Genomic DNA, 7510 nt, shown 5'->3' on the forward strand with positions numbered 1-7510 from the left:
CATCATGCAAGTCAAGACAAAGGTGCAAATAATTGGTGCAAATTTGACACCTTGCATGAAGTTAATGAGTTGGTTGGATTTAGGTGATGATTATCTAAAAAAATGAAAGGTGTCAAATGGGGATTAGTTGTGGATAAGTGAAAAATAAATGAGAGGAGAGTGTTTCACGTGGGAGAAGATAAAAAGGCTCTCTTATGTAAAGGGGGGCTGATTTTGGGAGTTAGCTGGCTTTTACTTCCTTGACTTTTATTTTTCATTTACTTCCATGTCTTTACTTTTAGTTTTTAATTTTTAGTTTTAAGAAAAAAAGCTTGTAACTTGTTAATGGAGGACTACACCTTCTAGTTCTTGAATAAAAACTTATGTTTTCCTTAGGTAATTAGTTGGCTTTGTATTCATTTCTTCTTTCTATCTCTTTTTACTTATTTTACTTATAGTTTTAATCAAATCCTAGGATCATGAGCTAAAACTCTCCCAAGGGGAGGGTTAATGATGCTCATGTGAGGATCAGACTACAAATTTAGGATTCCAAAATCACTACTTAAAAGACTTAGGTTCTATTTTTCATCCTGTCCCAAAATGACAGAGATTGACAAATATCTGATCAACTGTTGTAAAGTAGAACTAGGAGTTGGAATGATATTTCAGAGATGAAATATCATTTCAATTCTATATGCTAGCATGATATGTTTAGAGATAGGTATATTATATTAGGGATTTGAGATGGTAGTGACCTGTTTCTAAAAGACTTGTAGCTAGGCCTTTCATGAGTAGGATTAATCCTTCCCTATCTTTCTCTCTCTTTCATTTAACTATAAAACAAACTTACAAATTTTAGATAACTTGTGTAAAAAAAAATATCTATCAAATCCTTCTCACTTAGTTCTCCAAGGTGTAGATTTCAGTTGTGATCATTTAGATTCTTGTCTTAGAAGTTGGAACGAAATCCCTACTCGAACTAGATTGGCATTCTAAAAGAAAAACAGTGAGTAAGGAATTATTGAGTTTTAGCACGTAGTAAGTAAATTTCTAAAAACACTGAAAAGTGCTAAGATCACCTAACTTGAAGAGGTACGACCTTCCCTAGTACTAGGTCGTTCCTCAGACTCAATTCGGGACCTCTTTGACCTTCCGTCTCAACCACCTTAGAACGCCTCTTCAAGTTAGGCTTCCTAAATTGAGTAGGAGCATCAGCACTTCCACTTGCACCACAACCAGATCGGTCACCATCACCCCCCCCAGCACGTTTAGGAGCAGAATGGCTATCAGCAGCTCCTCCAACTATTCTCATTCTAGAAATAGGTGCCCTCCTTTGGCTCTCTCTCTCCATCTCAGCGTCTGAGCTAGAATCAGAGATGTCAAAAACGAGCTTACGAGCCCTCTTCTTTTGCTCCACCTTCTTCCGGTTGATCTTCTCCTCTCCACGCTTCTTAAAGTAGTGAGCAACCTCCCCCAAGATAGCTCGTTTCTCCTCCCAACTCAAACAAGCAAACTTTTCTATAACGTCAAGCTGAGGACCGAATGGAAACCTCTACACAAAAGGAAACAAAAATATCAGAATGTACAACATATCAAACACAATACTTACATACGACCTACAAAATAACTACCTACCAGCCCACTTTATAGAGCGGGTATTCAGCTCACACACAGAGGGGGTGTAATTACCCACAACCAACAATGGCTTACGACCATATTCCTCCTTACTCACTCCCACAATCACAACAGACTTCTCCCTTACGACCTGCAAACTAAAGTACAGTGCAGACGATCTCTTCACAGAGAAATGCTCCAACATATCTCTTAAGCGGATGTTATAATCTTTCTCATTCAACAAACCCAACACATGGAACACCCTCCAACTATTGCCTACGAATTGACAAGGGGATTTTTCACAAAAATTCAAAACCTCAATAGTAAGACGGGAAAACTAGGCAACCTCATCCCAGCCTTCAACTGTCCATAACAAACCACCACTCCCCATCTGGAGGAACATATTTGCTATTATACAACCTCCTCTCTCCACTCAGGTTGTAGATGGTCAGGTCGGCATCTACCCAACCAAACTCCTCCTTCAGATCAACATAAAGCGACCTAGGCCCCAACTCTTCAGCCATCGTCTCCACTGAGGAAGACGATGAAGCCCCAACTCCACTACGAACTCTAACCTCATCATCCCCATCACTTACTCTTTCTCCACTGATCTACCTCCACTTCCCCACTCAAACTATCACTGGTCATAGACATTATGAAATCAAAAAGAAACAAAGATCAAGTTTTTCAAAGAAACGCACCTGGAAAACAAAAGGACGAGAAAGGTTGGTTTGTTTTCTTTTTTTTTCTCTCTGTTTTTTCTTTGCGTGAATTGGTAGAATGAAGAGATGAAAGGCCTTTCCCACACGAAAACCCTTTGGCTGCGCAAACCTCAAAAAAAAAACAAACCATTTCATATTCCCACAAATGCAATAATAGCTCGCCCACAAACCGCCATGATTTCAGGCCCACGAATCCAGACCAACAGTTCCCGCATATTTTTCAAACACCAATTAAACCAACCAGCTGGTCTGACACGTATTTTAAAGCTTTATTTTACCTTTCATTTTCACACCACAGCTGTCCAAAGAACGGATAAAATAAAGGGGGATGTGTGAGTACCCTCTGATCTGCACTACAGTACATGTGTCCACACACCAGGTCGTATTCCATCAGCTCGTACCAATCCATCAGAATGTACCAACGACCCAAACCCAAGACGTCCCAAGTATCAGTTATAGCCATATATGGAAGCAAATCATCTAGTACAATCTTGGAGCTCAGTCAACACACCAATCAAGGAGACATTAACTTTGTAACATCAGGAGTAATGACGAATCATCAAGATAGCACACAATATAGATCTACACCCAATAACAACCTGGAGCAAATATGGAAGATCAGCTCAAATATCTATAAGTAGAGAAAAATGAACTACGTGAGACTTGATTCAAATTGACCCCAAGAAACTTGATATGTAGGCAACTTAGAAGAGTGCAACCATTCCCTATCAAACAGAATATCAAGTCGTTGTCCCCTAAACACTAAACCTCTACAAACCGTATGTAATGTAAAGCCGTAAAGGGCAGGCAATATGACCTGCCGACCTGGTGCGGTGTTGAGGGGATTTATGGGTGGTTTGCCACTAGAGTTAAAAGCTTTTTGAGGACAGAAAAAGGGTTTACATTGTCTCCTTCAGGCTGAAAAACAAAATTATTTCTCCCCATCCAGATGCTGTATGCAATGTTAGCAAAGACAGAGAGACCATCAACAAATTCAGTCTTAGTTTTGAACTTTTGATCAGTTCAAGCACATTCATACCATTTGTTAAAATTGTCAGATCTTAAGTTAAAAGGGAGGGGGCCAAATCAGATTCTACTAACAAAGCACAAGTAAATAAAGCATGCATAATTAAATTTTCCTTCGCATAACATTATGTGGACATAATTAGTTAAGACTTTAAAAGAAACAGTTTTATATCCTATGAGGGGAATGAATCTTCCATACTGATTTCCTGTGTTGACAAGATTTTGATTGTTGTGATGATTAAAGTTATTGATCATGAACCAATTATAAACAAATTTGCCAGTTTTTACTTCTGAATTTTAGTTAGGCTCCGCTTGATTGCCAACCATTTTTAAGTGCAATTAGTTATCAGATGATACTTTCCACATATTTTTACCAATTCAGTATTTCTATGTTAAAAATCAATAACGATGATCAATTGATTATATAATTGTTGCCAGACGGCCCTGAAAAGTTACTATTAAGCAAGGTATAATATATATACCAACGAGGCAATTCAATTCAAGGTTACCAAAAAAAAAAAAAAACGAGTATTACCCCCACTACATGAGTCAATTAGAATTTTCCCCACTAGATGAGAAATTAGGGTCTCCTCCCCCTCCACAAATTGATTTTTTTTCTTGTGTATATTTGGGGGGCAACCCTAATTTCGGGGGATCCTAATTGACTCATCTAGTTAACCCAAAAAAAAATTCAAGGACACAAAATATTAGCATGGCTTGAACTTTTATTTTATTTATCAATCTCAGGATGATTTATGTTTTGTTTACAACAACACAAAATGGATTCTAGTCTTGTGTCCATGAGGCATCCGATATTAATTATGCATTACTAGTACTGATCAATGATCATTTTCTGTTTTACTTGAACATGAAAAGACATATATAAAGGACTTCTTGAGAATGCTTTTTGAAGGCAGCAACTGAAGAAAGATGCATCTTCATGGAGTAGTGATGCCTGCAAACAAATAATTCATAACAAGTGCTCAGTTCATAAGAAAAAAAACTTAACATTAACTGGAAGCACACTTCCAATTAATGGTGGCTACTGATGAGCGACCATTTTAAAAAAATGGAGTTGATAGTTATGAATTTAGCTGTATTGGGGAAGCTATTAGAATAGGTAATCGTAACTAGTAAACATCAGTCATACGGATAGTAGTTCTGAGCAATTGAACACGTTATAGGCTTATACACATAACTACTATCGATTGTTCTGTTCAACACCATTTAACTATGGTGTATAAGGTGTTCTAAGTTCTATTGTTCATAATTGGGACCAATTAATTGGTTTCTTCTCGAACCGAAGTTTTAGAAAATGGAACTGGCAAGAATGACATTAAAAGCTTTCAAGACGGGCGCATCTGGGAAGAGAAATTAAATAGAGCACTTACTTCCACACCTGAAGTGTCGAGGAACTGGCCTTCCACACCCTTGAATGAGCTTTATGGCTCGATTAACATCAACAAGGGCAGCCAGTTTGGGTGTAATCACAGGGCACACACATTCAACATGGCTCACCCTTACCCGCTCACAACATTCTGCTGTTGGGAGCTTTCCATATATTACAGGCTTACAAGCATTAATACCAATTCTTCGCTCCTCCTTACATTGGTTTTCATTCAACAATGCATCCACCACTGCAGTTTCCAACATCCCCACAATAATACACACCCCCAAAAGCAACATGAAAGCAACTGAAATAACCTTCATTCTGACTCAAGTCTCTTAACAAACACACACCCATAGGAGCTACTCAGCCACCCTATTTATAAGAAAATTGTACCATGGAAGTATCCCCTGGTTTCCCTGTATTGCTTAGGAACGTATCTCTCAAGTGTCAAGTCTCACCACAAGTGTACTTTGCAGCATTTTTTGACTTCTGTAAGCTAGACCTATCAAACTTTTCGAAAGTGCCTGTCTATTCTTATAGTGATCTAAGTACGGACATTGACTAAGTACTAAATAGGCCGGTCATTAACTAATTACACACATTTTAGTTACATCCAAGACCAAAGTTTACGTTTACGTTTCACCACTTTCACGTTGATCGTGCTTATAACAGTAATGGGAGATTAAGCTTTTAAAGAGGCTTATCAAATGTAAACTACACACATTAGCAAGCATATATTTACCATGATTACTCGAAATTTGTGAATATGACTGGACATAGTGAACACTAGCTACGGCTTCTATAACCTTGATTTTAGGACATAAACATGGACTAATAAGTTTTGAAAGTGAAGACGCTCAAAGTAAAGGATTCATAAAATGAATAACTCAATCAAAGAAGAAGAAGAAGTTACAGATTCATTTCTTGTGTCTGCCGACTTACATTCTGTTTCTGTATTGTTTTCTTTTATACTAACTAAACCCTACCTCTCTTTCACTAACTCATAATAGAAGTTTGACATCTGTCACTAGCTAGGAATTACCATACAGTACTGGTTAAACATAATCACTATTACAGATTGATTAAGCACTAATCATTACTATTACACCCCCTCAAGCTGAGGATGTGAAGCAACCGAAAGCTTGGACTTCAGCAGATTGAATCGACTTGCAGAGAGACCTTTGGTGAAGATGTCTGAGACCTGATCTTGAGTACATATATATTTTAAATGAAGAGCTCCACTGGTGACTAACTCTCTTGTGTAGTGATAATCAACCTCAATGTGTTTTGTTCTGGCATGGAAGACTGGATTGGATGCCAATGCTAAAGCTCCAATATTATCACACCATAGAATCGGAGGATGTGATAAGAAAACATGTAGGTCTTGTAAGAGTTGACATAACCAATGAAGTTCAGTACAAGTGTAAGCTAAAGCTCTATACTCAGATTCAGTAGATGATCTGGAGACTGTAGACTGTTTCTTTGCACTCCATGAGATTGGATTTGATCCAAAGTAGATACAAAAACCATTTGTTGACCTCCTATCAACAGGGCATCCTTGATGCCGTGCATCACGAAAAGTGTAATAGAGATAGGACTTTTTCCAAAAACAAGACCATGAGAGATTGTGCCTTTCAAGTATCTAATAATTCTCTTGACAAAAGTGCAAAGTGAGTAGTTCTAGGGCAGTGCATGAATTGACAGACCTGATTCACAGAGAAAGAAATATCGGGTCGAGTCCAGCAAAGATATTGAAGCGCTCCCACTAATGATCTATACTCGGTGACATTTGGCAGAGGATCACCATCAACATTGTTAAGCTTCCGACTGCGGCCGGAGTAGTGCAAGGTTTGGAACCCTCCATATGGGACTTCTTCAATAAATCCAAAATATACTTGGACTGAGTCATGTAGATAGCCTGAGGAGTTCTTTTGATTTCCAACCCCAAGAAATAGTGCAATGGACCTAAATTCTTCATACTAAACTTCAAACTAAGTTTGGTGAATCACATGATTAATGAAAGCGATAGAGTTCCCAATCCCAAAATGTCATCAACATAGACTAGAAAGTAAGTGAGACCGAGAATCTTTCCTTGTGAATAGAGAAGTATCTCGCTTTAGAGGAATAAATCCAAGTTGTAACAGTTCAGTGTAAAAGGGCTTGATACCAGGCCGAGGTGCTTGTTTTAGGCCATATAGAGATTTTTTGAGTTTACATAGATGAGTGGGCTTGTCAGGATGAGTGAAACCAAGAGGTTGAACCATGTAAATATCTTCCTTGAGATGGCCATGTAAGAATGCATTACTGACAGCAAGTTGATGAATAGGCCAATCATGATTAAGAGCAATAGAAATAATGAGTCTGATAGTAGGTAGTTTGGCTACTGGGCTGAAGGTTTCAAGATAGTTGAAGCCATATTCTTGATGATAACCTTTGGCAACAAGACGTGCTTTAAGTTTGTCAATAGCACCACATGGTTTGTATTTTATTCTGAAAACCCATTTGTTGCCAACAGGATTGAGGGATGGGTGATAAGGAATCAATTCCCAAGTGTTATTTTTCATTAGAGCATCATATTCCTCAGTCATGGCTTTGCGCCAGCCGGGGTCTTTCATGGCTTGAGTGAAGCAAGTAGGAACTGAAGTGGAACTAGTGGCAGTGAGGATGAGTGGAGAAATTGGATGTTTAGTGGCAGTGAAAATTTTAGGTTTGTGAATGCCTTCTTTTGCTCTTGTATGCATGGTATGATCATTATGAGGAACAGTGAAAGGAATGGTAG

At 38.3% G+C, this 7510-nt stretch overlaps 1 long non-coding RNA gene across 1 annotated transcript; it reads right to left on the minus strand.

The window, feature by feature from the left end:
* Window positions 1–4048: 4048 nt before the first annotated feature.
* On the minus strand, window positions 4049–5127 carry LOC147524011 (uncharacterized). The gene is made up of 2 exons (XR_015196842.1): window positions 4733–5127; window positions 4049–4296 (listed from the first exon to the last, which is right to left on the minus strand). It is a non-coding gene; the product is annotated as an uncharacterized LOC147524011 (long non-coding RNA).
* Between the last annotated feature and the right edge of the window lie 2383 nt (window positions 5128–7510).

Source organism: Coptis chinensis, chromosome 1, assembly GCF_015680905.1.
Source record: "Coptis chinensis isolate HL-2020 chromosome 1, ASM1568090v1, whole genome shotgun sequence".
Taxonomy (NCBI): Eukaryota; Viridiplantae; Streptophyta; class Magnoliopsida; order Ranunculales; family Ranunculaceae; genus Coptis; species Coptis chinensis.